The sequence below is a fragment of the Ooceraea biroi genome, chromosome 3, assembly GCF_003672135.1.
Source record: "Ooceraea biroi isolate clonal line C1 chromosome 3, Obir_v5.4, whole genome shotgun sequence".
Classification (NCBI taxonomy): domain Eukaryota; kingdom Metazoa; phylum Arthropoda; class Insecta; order Hymenoptera; family Formicidae; genus Ooceraea; species Ooceraea biroi.
This window is the reverse complement of record NC_039508.1, coordinates 10296843-10310519: the sequence shown is the minus strand read 5'-3', so window position 1 is coordinate 10310519 and position 13677 is coordinate 10296843. Positions and strand designations below refer to the sequence as shown.

The 13677-nt window shown below is 46.8% G+C and overlaps 1 protein-coding gene across 2 annotated transcripts in view; it reads right to left on the bottom strand.

Annotated features, from left to right (window-relative positions):
- The window catches only part of LOC105276886 (inositol-pentakisphosphate 2-kinase), a 71693-nt gene that overhangs the window by 43247 nt on the left and 14769 nt on the right, over positions 1–13677 (bottom strand). The window contains exon 2 of one of the 2 annotated variants that reach the window (XM_011334870.3): positions 1578–1635. The exons of the other annotated variant lie outside the window; for it this stretch is intronic. The gene's annotated coding sequence lies outside the window, so the exon portion shown is untranslated. The remainder of the gene's footprint in view (positions 1–1577; positions 1636–13677) is intronic. 2 annotated transcript variants of the gene reach the window in all.

Below are 13677 nucleotides of genomic sequence, written 5' to 3'. Positions count from 1 at the left end.
CGGACAACGAGGATACCAATCGAGATTAATGGGTTTATCAAAATTTCAGCGATCTCAGATTTGCATCGATCGCTCCTGATTCGCCAATGACGAGAGTTTTTCGCAAAGACGTTTCTCGCGGATTTTGCGGTTTTCTTAGTTGATCCCGCGCTAAACGACAGATCGAAGAGGAGAGAAGGGAGAGGAAGGGCGAAATGGTATCCATCTTGAAAAATGCATGCCACCTCGAGCGGCGAAGACTTCGCAGAAACGTTTCTCTCCGACCGATTCCAGGCGGGTGATGAGGAGAGAACGAACGAGAGAGAGAGAGAGAGAGAGAGAGAGAGAATGAGAGACGGTGGAAATCGGAGTCGAATGCTCCTCTCGCTCGAAACGAGCGTTCTCGTCTCGCCGCGTCGTGTCAGGATCAGGATTCGTTGCGTTCCCGGCAATTTCGTGGGCCTCGACTGTCTCGCGGCGATGCCGCAAGATATCCCTCGTCTGCCACGGAGAAGAACGTTTATTTCTCCATGCAATTTCACTCGTGGTAAATTTGACGGCGCGACGCAAGAATGGATGGAAAAGGGGAACGTCGATGCTCTCAATGTCGATACTAGTCAGCTTCGTTGTCACGTAAACTCACGGAAGATACGATGATATCGATAGCCGAAATCGACCAACAGTCGAGAGCCGGACAGGTGCAGGCCGCGTTTTTCCTCGAGCGACCTGGAAATTTATTTGCGCGGCCGAAAAGCAGAGATCAGATCGCAAACGCGATTTTGCGCGCGCGCGTAATCTCGACGTTATCTCGCGCTACGACGTCACTCGCGCAGCGGTTGTTATCGCGCTCGCTCGCCGTTAATCCGCGAAGTTGTTTGCAAGAAAGAGAAAGAGAGACGGGTTTAACACGCGTGTTTACCCACGCCCGAGTCCGACGAAAAATTTTCCGTCTATTTGCAAAGACCGGCAGCGAAGGCGCCGCACTATTGCGCGTCAATTTGCGACACGCGTTTTCCCGCCGCGGAAATTTTCTCTCTTCTTCCCTGATCTTTTCCTGCGGCGACGGATCGAAGAGGTGACGATCAATGCCACGACGCAACGTGATCTTGCACCTCCTGTAATCGCTGCACGCGGCAAACTGGTGTATCGTCCGCACGTGACGAAGCTCTTGCGATAATTCAGCGCGCTCGCATCGCGAAATTATTTATATATTGCATTGTTATAGAGCTATTATCAGGACCATAATAACGATGGCGCTAGTAAATGAGAATCGAGTATTTCCGCGGCTGTTATTCTCGATTTTCCCGCCTTTCCCGCCTTTCCCGCCGCCCCGTTCAATTCGACGGTATAATTATGTAACACTTTGTAATACGGAAACTATTGTGTTATGTAACGTAGATGAAATCCCCCGCAGCGTTATTATTTTGCGCCCCGCGCGTAATCGACACTGTCGAGCGACGTGAGAATTAAAATACGCACGCTCGTGTTTTAAAGGCGCGAACGAGACAACGGCGCAAATGGACTATGACTAAACGACCATCTACTGCGTCAAAATGTCGAGAAGAAATTGAAAAAAAAAAAAAAAAAAAAAAACTTACCCGTGGCGATACTGCGTCGCAGCCAAGGACGAGCGATGATACTCCGCCACGAGCTATCCTGCAAACAACAATCCTGTTTTGATCATTTCGCCATATTTTGATTGCAAAACGCTCGATACGGGCACGTTGAACCACGAATCATACGTTGCATCTCTCTGAACTCGCGTCACATTTAAGCTACGCAAATCTCCGAGTTTTACGTTATCAACGAACAAATAAACAGATATATTAATACATATTCCGATTAGCAGTCGTTTGCCCGATCTGACGATTACGTCGACGCGAATCATGCTTTTTGCAGTTACGGAAAGAAACCGTAATCGTGTGTACGGCCCAATGTACGCGCAACCACTCAACTATCGGTATGGAAAAGGAATCGATCGGCGGGAATTCGCGACGCTTATGGCCACAAGGCACTAAAGAGCGAACGAAGGACGGCTACTATTCAAATTTTGACCTGTCCGTAAATCTTCGTCGCAATCTTACAATTATCCATTCGTTTCGGACAACGTTAACTGGAAATAACACGTAACATAATTAAATCGTTCGGCGAGTCAGGATTATCGACGCCTCGTAACGGTAACACCAGCACAAACATTGAAACAGAAATGTATTACGATCTTCATACATTCATTCTCAAAAACATGAACACTCATAACTTCACACGGACGCAGATGTAATAATTAATCTGTTCACTTTTATCCTCAGGCAAACAGTTTTCGGATTCTCGTCGATTCTAAAGCGATTACGCGACAGATTTTGCCTCTTCTCCTCACATTGACGTCGCCATCGTCGTCGTTGTCGCGGCGCGCGAGCTCATGCATTTTAACGACGATTTTGAAATTGTAATCCGTATCCATTCGATCGCCTGAAAAACCAATCGCATCGGTTCCACCGCATAATTTCACAGCTCGCGTGTGTTTTTCCCCAGAGACGCACCCGTGGAAAAGCACGGCTACGGAAACTGTGTCGGCCGAACCGTTTTCGCGGTCGATTGCCATTATGGGAGATGGAGAACTCCGAAATAAAATGTCCAAACGCAGACGGTTCTTGACCGCACTTGTTTCTCATTCGCAAAAATCCATTTTCTTTTTTCTGTTTTTAATTAATTTTTAACTCTCAGCATCGATTATTCAAGCGCTTTTCCAAGTCACCGCGTTACATTCACGCGTATCGTATTCCGATAAGTCTGTAAAAATAAGCGCGTATATAATGCACCTGTATAATTTTAATGCAAGAAAATAGCGAGAAGAGAATGAACGAACGAATGAACGGAGGGAAAACTAAAGAAAATGATTAACGCATGGTTTCGATTACCTACAAATTACATAATTAATAGGCAATAACTACATCAAAATGCTGTTATTATTTTTATTATTATTACTGTTATCGTTGCAGATTGGTTCACACTTTCGATTTAAATTGCGCGAATTACGCCGAGGCGTAAGGCGATAATTATCAATGTAGATCGTTGGGTTATCCAAGCGTTTTAGCCAATTATATCGGCAACCGGTGCTTTATTTGAGCGCATAAAACTTTGGAAAACGCCGATTCCAGAGCAAAGAAATCGTGTTGCAAGCATCGTAACACATCGTGCATGCCTACGTAAATCGATCGATCGCACAAACAATGTACGTCGGATGCGACTATAACTTAACTAGAAACATCCCGGCGGAATTATAAATAGTTGGCCCCAATTCAAATGCGTTTATCGGCAGATTAGCGATTTTATTGCCGTTACAATGTACCGCGCTCTCCGTCCTTCGGGCTAACACGCGATGAATGTGTCGTATCGCGATGCAGCGAGTAAATCTCTTCGCTCCAGACTAATTGGATCGCCGCTTTGTGCGTTTGTCACGGAATTGCGATTTCTTAATTGATATGGGAAACAATATAACACGATAATAATAATCCAGTGGAACATTGGCCGAAACGACGAAGAAACGTACGCGCGCGACCATAATTTCTCTCGGCTCCCATAATTAACACTATTCGAGCCGCGTGTGTCCGCCTGCGCGAGCTGCACCGTTAGTTAGTTTCGTTTAATTATGACTTGCGACCGTTCCTTACGGTTAATGGCGTAAGTGGAACAAAAGACCTTTCCGCGGCGAGACGACGATAAATGCACCTCCGCGGACGACTTTAGCCATTAATGGATATATCGCTGCGAGAGACTTATTTGCGTGGTGATTGTTACGGCACGAACGACACCGGGGAGTGGTAAACGTCGGATCGTGACATGCACGTATCGAGGCAAAGATTTTGCGCCACTTCTAATTAAGAAAGCGCTAGGAAAATGGATGGAGGTTCACCGCTCCGCGATGAAGGACTACGAAAGAATAGAAAAATCCGAGTGGGACAACGCACAAAACACGGCTAAAGCGCGGCTTTCTCGGTTATTGCGAATTGTTGTTGCAGTCGCTTTGCAGCGAACAAAAATGAGCTTTCACCCGGTCTTGGGCGCCACACACGCGGCAATAAACTTGCTCTGTCTCTCCCTCTCTCTCTTTCTCTGCACACCTGTAATCTGCGTGGCACGTAATTCACGCAGATTGCAGGTCTGAAGTGATGACAGAGCCTGCCGCTACGCGATGTCGGCAACCGAATATGGCTCACATTAATGCACCGATCAGGCCCGTTCTCCAGCCATAAGTTCTCCTGACCGGGAAGTGACGATCCATCCATCCATCTTCGGGTGCACGCGTATTCTTATTTACGACGTTTCCTGTCGTGACTCGAGCAAGCAACTGCTCCGATGATAGCTGATGATGGGACCAAAGTTGGCGGTGTCGCATCACTTCGCAGATATTCGCGTCGCGAATTTTCTCGCGATGAGCATCTGATATAATTTTACTGAGCACATCAGTTGGTCTGTAGTCGACACGACAACGGAAATTCCGTCTGGGTGCTTGGCAGCAAACGCGATACGCGCCGGTGTGTGAATACACGCACTTTGTGTGGGGCGGCACAGCAAAGATCCGGATGCTGCGTCGACTTCATTCACAAAGAACGTATATACCGTGTGGCGCCTGGCTATGCATCGAGTCTCACGCGTGAGTTTATTCCGAGATCTGAAGCGTTTGACTGATTTATTATCTTATCTTCTTTTTTTCGTTATATGTTTATTTCGCTCTTTGCGTTTCCATGTTATCAATCATGAAATTAATGTTCTGCAGATCCACACAAACGGCGAAAGCATCAAAACAACGGGTGCGTTTAAGAACAACACACGCTTCCTGCCTTCGCGCGTCCATGTAAATCATACGATTTTCGCAGGTTCTCGTTTCCCCCATTAAAATGGACGGCACATTTCCCGCGCGGGAATGCAACTCTGCCGCTCGCGAATCAACGACAAAGCACAGACTGCGAATACGAGCCGCGCGGGACACCCGGTATAAGCGTATATGCCGCGTCGGAGTATAAATAGACGCTTATGACGTAGCCGAAGAGAGCCGAGATCCACGAGGTCTGCCCCCTCGACGAAAACAACACAGCAAGGCGAGACGAGACGAGATACAAGGAACGTGTAGTAGCTATATCCACCCCATACCGGCTATAGCGACTGCCAATGTGTGTGAGCGCACGCATGCATGCGTGTGACAGCTGCACATGCCTGCATGCATCTCCTGCATGTGCTGCGTGGCTGCAGAACACGCGTTCGTACACGCGTTCATGAAAAGAGAGACGGGAAGTCGGCGAGAAACAATCGATTCGAAGATCTGGAAACATGCGGAGATAACGAAGATAACGAGTTATCTCCGAAACGAAGGCGGGTTATCGCGAGCTCGATTCGGTCGGCGCGGAGCGCGACGTGCCGTTTCGCAATTTCTTCGCGTACACACGCTCTTCAGGAAAGGCTCGGACATGGCTCGTGATTTCGTAATTTGCAAACTTCATCCGCGGCTACGTTTGCGTTCCTCTTTAGCGAAGCTAACGTCGATCCCGCTGGCTTTCGCCAAGGTTCCCTCCGCCTCGAGCATCGCGCGTTCTGCTCGCGATCATAAGCGGAAGAGGCTCCCTTATCGCGAGTTATCTCGGCTGTTGCATGTTCTTTCGACCGTTCTTTTCAAAGAGACCAACAGAGTTGCAGAGGTCAAACGCGAGTCTGTTCTTCCCAGGCGCTTCGCTTTTTGTCGACACAATAAAATGCACGCAAATTTATTATCAAAGAAAACACGCACACTTCTTTATCGCTGTGTTTGTTCGCTAAAGGCGACGCACGCACGCTCATGTGATCACGTCGATAGCAATAATATTTGACTGTCGAATTAAAGGCTTGGTGCGAGGCGAACGTCGACGTTGCGACAGAAGAAACATTTCTTCGGCAAAATGAATTCTTTTCATTATGCGAGGAGAGCGTGGAAAAGAAAATTCTAAGAAATAGAAAAAATCAATAATTGCGTCGAACAATTTAACTGTCATCTCGCGCGTTGTTTTCTTCTGAAGATGAGCTCCGCGTGCATTACATTTTTCGGTCCCGAGACGAAGGACGGCGTTGTTTACCCGCATCGGTTAATGAACCTGTGCAGCGAGGTGCATTGCGAAGGCAACGCGACATGTATCTGCGATAAATGATTGTTTAGTGACGGAATTTGTTGCAATCGCCTGATCGCCGCGACCGTTTGTCTCCTGATATGGGTACATGTGGAAACGGCGTTTACCGCAGCAGGATAGTCGCAGAAAACACCTTTGCGGGGGGTGGTGGTGGGACGTGTAACACATCCGGGATACGTTTAAATCCACTTAGACGGTCATTAGTGTCAAAGCTCGCCGCAACTCGTGCTGTAAGCAATTCTATTCTCGCTTGCCCACTTTCTGCTTCTCTTGCCGCAGAGAGAAACGCGAAGAACGATCGCTTTCGGCTTGACGGAAAATTCATAACGGAAAGCTGGCAATTAACCTCTTCGTACCGTGAAAATTCCGCTTAATTCAACGCGATGCGTTATTAAACTTGCAATATCAGTACGCATTGCGCGAATTAAAAGTACATTTCTGTGCTAATTATCGTGTTATTTTCGTTTCACGTGGACATGCGTTGTGTTACGGCGCCCGCTCATATAAAAAGGATTAACAGAGAATTTAATGAAGAATGTGAATTAATGGGCGAATTTTTAGTACGGCCACCCACGCGGTACCTCTTGCACACAGAATGATGTGCACATTTTGCAATACTTTAAATACTCGGAATTATTAGCGAGATCTAAATTGATATTTTCAGACTGGAACGCAATATGACAGCAATTACTCGAAGCGAAGTCTCGATGAAGAAGGCAGAAACGAAAATGCAGAAAATGGACAGATGAATGGGAGATGCATGTGAGTGGAGGATACACGAAAAGGGAGGATTGTATCCGCGAAAGAAACGGGGGACGCGATGGAGAATGCCGATGTCCTTAATCAAATCCGCCGTTCCAATAACGAAGGTATTCTGCTACGCCTGAGTTCGGGAGGCAAGAATGTATCTTAAGAGGATTTCACTTCCGGCTGGCCGATGCGACGGATCGACGGCGTTTCGAATCCTGGTAAGGTAAAGTTGGGATAGCGGCGGCACGGGGATTCGAGAAATATCAATTTCCCGGCTCGTGCGTCGACTCCTGCAACGTTTGCATTTCCAATTTCCTGCCTCCGCGCGCGTCGCCCCGGTCACAACTACAAAAGCGCGAGCGTGAGTGATCTAATATTTTTAAGCGGTTCAGCAATTAAAATTATGCAAATGCTGCCTCGTGTTGCCAACGAGTGAAAAACACGTGCGCGCGTATGCATGTGTGCATGATCCATGATATACAGATTAAAAAAAATATATCAAAATTAAAGCATTTTGAAAGAACCGGCAAATTTCCTTCACTGGAAGCGATGAAAATGCAAGAACGAGAAGGAGAAAAAAATTCTTTCTATTATAGACTGACGTCAGAGGAATCTCTACGGTGCCATGGAAAAGATCGCAGGCTTCGTATAGCACATACCAGAAGCGAACAAAGGAAACGACACGTGGAAGGCTGAGCGATGCAAGGGAAGCCTCTTCGAGACCGTTCTCTCATCTTCAAGAAACATCTGTCGGAGGGGGCGAACCTGTAGGAACACGAGACAGGCAAGAATTTTTCCTTTATAAATTCGATGTGGATCCAGCAAAGTGCATACCCGACAACAATACACTTTCCGAAGCAAGCAACTTTCGAAAAAGTGGCGTCAGTAGTCTCGAGCGTAATCGTTGCTTCATCTCGGCCAGCTCGGCGTCCGGCCCTTTTTCCTCACGTTAGACACGCTTCTTAAATATACTCGGCGAACAAAAGGTTCATTCCGAGGTAACGTTTAGCTTAATTAAAAAAGCTGGCAAGATCCAGCGCGACTTCCTCGCGCGCGCTTTCCTCTCACGAAGCGCGCGAGCGATTGTTCCGGGTGACAAAATGCGAACACAATGCGATCGTGTGATAACCTTTCACGATGAAGATTACGACGAAACGGTCCCCGGATCGTGCTTCACAATGGAAAAGAGATTGGCATGATGTGGACGTGGATGTATCTGCATGCAAGACCGTGACCCAAACTGGCGAGGCACTTAAGCAAACGGAACGGAGGTTGTTGAAACTCGTACAGGTTCTAACAAGTTTTGGACTTGATTCGGCTTGCTCGATGCGTTCACAAAGATCCGTCCTCTGCCTTTTACGCCAGTAAGCTAGTTCAGGAAAATATAAACGACCGTAATCGTAATGACGTTTCATGTTCGAAACACGTGTCACGTTTCTGGTGAGGCAAGTCGGAGCAGTAACGTAGAAAGGTATGGAACTGCTGGATTGTACAATCTCTCGGTTCATTCTCACGCCCGGAAACTCTGTGCGCTGCCTATTGCAAAGATCATTGAGAGAATTGAGAGAACGTGGAATGACGGTGAGAGCTCTTTGAGCAATGGATAAGTGCTGGGTGAGTACGTAGGTAGAGAAATAACTCGAAACATTGTCTTGCATGTTACCTGTTCTAGGGTGTCTCAATAGAAATAACGCAAACGCATTTTATTTTTCAAGAGTGGTCTTCCACGTGTGAGCTAAAGTCGAGCCGAGGCTGTTCCGATCGCTAATGTAGAATTCAGCATCGTAAATAGTGAAATGGAAGCGCGATTACAAGAACAAATAACGACGCCAATCAGGTCGTAAATTATTCCGTCCAAGTGAGGAGACGAAATTGGGTCGTCGATCGCGCGTACTCGCGCGAGGAATTTTACGTTTAAGTTGGCATCGAGCGCACAGCTTCGCTTTGTCATCCGAACACACAATCGGCCGGAAACGGGAGAGACGGAGAAAGAGCATCCGGGAGAAATTACAAAACGAAGTAACCCGTGGCCCGCGCGCGGGGGCGGTCGACATAAATACTTTGTATTCTGTGTCGGAAATACATATTAAGCTAGGTCAGTAGCTGTGTGCGCGCGCCCGCGCTCAGGCGATAATTTTTACGCTTACGTTAGCGCTAAAAATGACTTTGTTAGGCGGTGTGCGCGATCACGTGTGCACGACGAGCAACATAAAAGCGTTCACATCGCGCCGTGGATGAGCAACGGAGGGTGATCCGTGTCGAAAAGAATAAAATTAATAAAAGGTAGACCCGAAAAAGAGTGCAACGCAGATGGAACCTAAAGATAGATCGAGCGGCATCGAGCTCAGTCATTCTCGATCGCGCCAGTTTCGCGACACTGCCGGGGTGAGTGAGAGAACATTCTCCCCGATTAAAGATGACGTGGTTGGAAGCATCGTGTTTAAATGCGGCTTCGATTTTGCGGAGGTCCGCGGCGGCGTGGGCAGAAACGAGGAATTGGAGCACCCCACCTACAATGGAGGGCCCCCTCTTGACTTCTGCTTTCACCCAGGCGACCCGGGGGACTGTCTCATTTCTTCGCTTTGATAGTGATTTTTCTGTGGGGAACGCGTGCTATCGCTACCATTGACACGCCGGCATTGACGATAAAAAAAATGAACAAATCGCTAATCGCACGAGATGCGCCAATTTACGATTCAAACGCCATCGCAAGGGCAGGGCGAGTGCTCGACGATGGCCGCCACTGAGAAAATCCACCGAATTTCCGATGCCTGAATATTAAAGCGTCGTATATAATACGTACGTGGTCGGACTGCCGCCTTCGCCACTTAAAAACAGCGACGTTTCAAGGCGAGCCTCGAAGTGTGGCAATCCCGAAGTGAAAACCGCGCTTCGTACCAGGCGCCATACCAGCCGCACCAAATTTTAGCCGAGACGAGACAGCACGTTTCCAAAAATGACATTTACGTCCCCGACGTACGCGACTTGATATAAAACGATCTCTCCTCGAAGCGCAATATATGTGGAGGAGTATCTAAACATAAAATATAGTCAGGTCGCCAGTGGCTTTTATCATGAACGGTCACTTTTCGAGAAACGACTAGTACCCGAGCTATTATTAGCCAAATGCATTTTCATGTATTCCCAACTGGTACGTAAACAAAAAGCGGAAGACGACGATGATGATGACAGCGTAAGTTTCGCTTGAGGACGCCTTTAACGGAGCCACTTAAATCAAATGGCATTAAAAACAGTACAATGCTCGCTCGAGACAAACCTATTGAATATAAATTAGTGTTTACGCCGAAACGAATTTGGGAGTGTTATTTCTACGGGTGATTTCGCGCAGCACGCTAATTCTCGTATAACAAAAACTTGTCCGAATGAAATGACTAAGCGGATAAATCTTCTGACATCGTAAAAAATTTGATCATTGTTAAAAATACAAAAACAACTCTGACGATGTTTCCTCCGAATCGTGGATGTCTAGAAACGTCGATACTTTGCATTTCTTTAGCATTCTTCTTAGACTTTCAGTATAAAACTGATTTAGAGACGAAAAACTGCAGCAACTGTAAATTTAACAACACAGTTTCAGCGATCTCGCATTCGCAAAGTTAGTGGCAAGCCTAATCTCGGTAGGAAACGACTTTTCCGCGCGGGCTATCGAGCGATAAGACTGCAAGCGCAGCTCGCAAGTTTGACCGCAATTTGGTTCAATATCTGGTGCTAGATGCCATACGCTTCGCGCCGACAAGCTTGCACGGCGCAGCTAATTGCAGTAATCTGGCTTAATGTACTGGAGAGAAATAGTTTCGAGGGGAGGCCTGCGGCGATTGTCGAATTTCCCGTTAATAGGCGCATATATGCATTCTGTCAAGAGGAGCGGTCTACAGACGCCAAGTATGCGCGCAGCTGGAATACTAGCCTGCCGATGTCTTTAAGGGCTCGCTATTGTCTCCGTGTCTTAGCAGGTAGCTGAATAAAATCGGTAATTTATAAGTTTCATACAAAAACATTTTAACAATTTACGACATGTATTATCATCGGTAGAGTCATGCGGAGCGTTTAGTGTGCTCCAAGGATGAATGTCTGTAATCCGTAGGGCCGGATGGGCCTGATACAAGTATCGTGGCGCAATGCTTGTGTGATTGTAACGTGGAGGAGAGCACGGAAGAGAGAAGACGTTGAACGGGAGTACGAATGCGACGATAAAATGTCCGCCACCCAAGCCTGCTGCAGCCATGAAAGAGGACTCTGAGGGGAGAACCTGTTTTTGTGGCGTACGAGGGAAGTTAATCCATCCCGTTGTACAAAGACAAGTCGAGTCGACAGCCAGTCGGCCACCCCCAAAGGGCTGCGCGCGACAAGATAATATGAATAAAACGCGATTATCCCAGTTGAACAATGAGGAACCGGAGCCATTGGATATTCAAACACAATTTCCATTGTTCTCTGGTTTATCGCGTTTCTCTTGCTCTCTCTCTTTCTCTCTATCTATCTCTCTCGTTCTCTTTATTCGATCGAGCATCGTAATCTTAATTACGACGAAACGTATTCTGTACGAGTGGGACGATGCGTTGCATTTAGCAATGGTTAACGTTATGTTAATATCGTTAAATATTAATATACGACCGAAAATAAACGGAATTGATTGGCCTCGCGGGACTGAATTGCTCGGTCTCGTTGCTGCTACCTCTGTAATTTGTGTGAGGCCAAGCATGATTAGCATGTGGCGCTGTAATTACTAATGTATTCCAGGTTACATTATTAAAGCCAATACGATTAATCATGAAGGACAAACTAATCATTAGTTACGTTGCGATACACAATTAATATCAAATCAGTATTGGGATTCAAGCGCGATATTTACACGAACAAAGCGATTGCGGTTGGCTTGATATTTTTCATTCGATATTTTACGCCATGAAGTGTTACGAACAAACATGTGATCGTGATATGCTTGACAAAATTTAGGCATCAATATATATAAACTTCGATTAATTATAATATAATCATAGACACGCTTCGATTGTGTTTCCAGTCTAACATTTTATCAGGCCCGTTCAGACGCGTTGACTTGAAAAATGATCTTCCAGAGCGCTTAATATCCGCAACTAGTTTTCACAAGTTACTAGATTATTGTGTTTCCTGTCTTGCTGCTTCTCTTTCACGGCAACCGGTTTCACGAAGGGACCGCCGTGTATGACGTGCGATCGTGCGTGTATGCGTGCAGCTGAAGGGTAAGAAAAAAGAGAACGAAAGCGAGAGCGCGAGAGAGAGAGAAAGAGACAAGCGTTTTCTATTTCAGAAAATATGAGAACGTGCGCGTTATTCCTCGCCCTCGCGCACGGTATTCTCGCGACAAAGTCGCCTTCGTTGTGTCCCCTCGACGCAACGGAGATCCTCCACCGCTCAACTGCGCAGCGACAGCAGTAAATTTTTATTGGAGCAATATCTCAGAGTCGCCGCGCAATTCCTGCCACGAAAATGCCATAAACCCTGAGATCCATAAACCCGAGGAGAATTAAAGGTAATTGTTCCGCGTTGCGACACGAGGGGCGGATCTCGTGCCGTGACATTCGGCTAAACGCGGCACATTCGGCGAAACACGAGACCGCGTTGCTGAAATTTCATCGTTTAACTGCGTGCTTCTTCCTCTCGTTTTCTCTTCTTTCCACACGTTTAACACTCGCAACAGCGAAACGCGGTAAACGTGCTGATATGGATTCGCATCTTGAAACCGCGGGCCTCAAGTTACGGATCGACGTTGGGAAGAATGACAAACGCAATAAGATACGAGCCGAAACATTCGAGCGATACATAAAACGCTAAGCGCTGCTCGTGGACTGCCTTTTACTGAATGGCAGCTGGCAAGGGCCAGATGTTGGTCGTTAATGGACTGTACGGGTCTCAAAGTGGTACCAGACACGATCACGGGTCGCTTTCGTCTACGAGACAAAAGACCGACGGATTTCGCCGGAAATAAGAGAGTGAGAAATTGTCCGAACGAAGAAAAACACAAAGTGCGCCTTTTTGCTCGTGATTTACCGATCGCAGGCGGCTCGAGTTTTCTCAGCGCGGCAAGCGCACCGTTTACGTTCTTCCGCTTCCCGAGGGAAAATGTTAATTAACTTCCGGATAAAATCGCCATAAAGAAAGATAAAGATTCGATCAGACATCAATTGCGACGTAATGCCGTCCGTTGCTTTCTGACGGGGCAATTTTCGCTGATGTATTCTCTTTCTGTAGATATCCGCAGCGCGCGTTTATCTATTCTCTGCTTTCCCCTTTCCATTATATTCTTTTGTGAATTCCCTTTCGCGCACACGGGGGACATAGTTATAAAACTCCCGTTCTTCTTTCTGGCGGCTACGCGAGCCAACGTGAATAAGGAACGACTGTGTTTCAGCCAGCCACGGACGTGATGCAATAATTTACAACTCGCGGCGGCGTTACTTCCGCGTGGGACACTTACGCTCGCTTATTCCGCTTGAATTTTCATGATATTAATTCAGAAAGCTATAGTACGCTCTATCGGGCTCGAATTAATCTGCATCACGCTAAAAGGCAAGGTTTCCGACGGAATTTTAGAAGCAATGGTAGTTTTTTGCTTGCACAGTCTAAACGATTCATACATTTCGCCTTGTTTATCGACACTGTTTATTCGCCTTGATATTTCGTTGCAATCGGTACATCTCAATAAAGCAACCGATTGAAAAATCTGGCGCGCTGAAAAATCTTTCGGCAGGGTACAAATTCGAGAGAATTGCCGTGGCAGCTGATATCGACACGT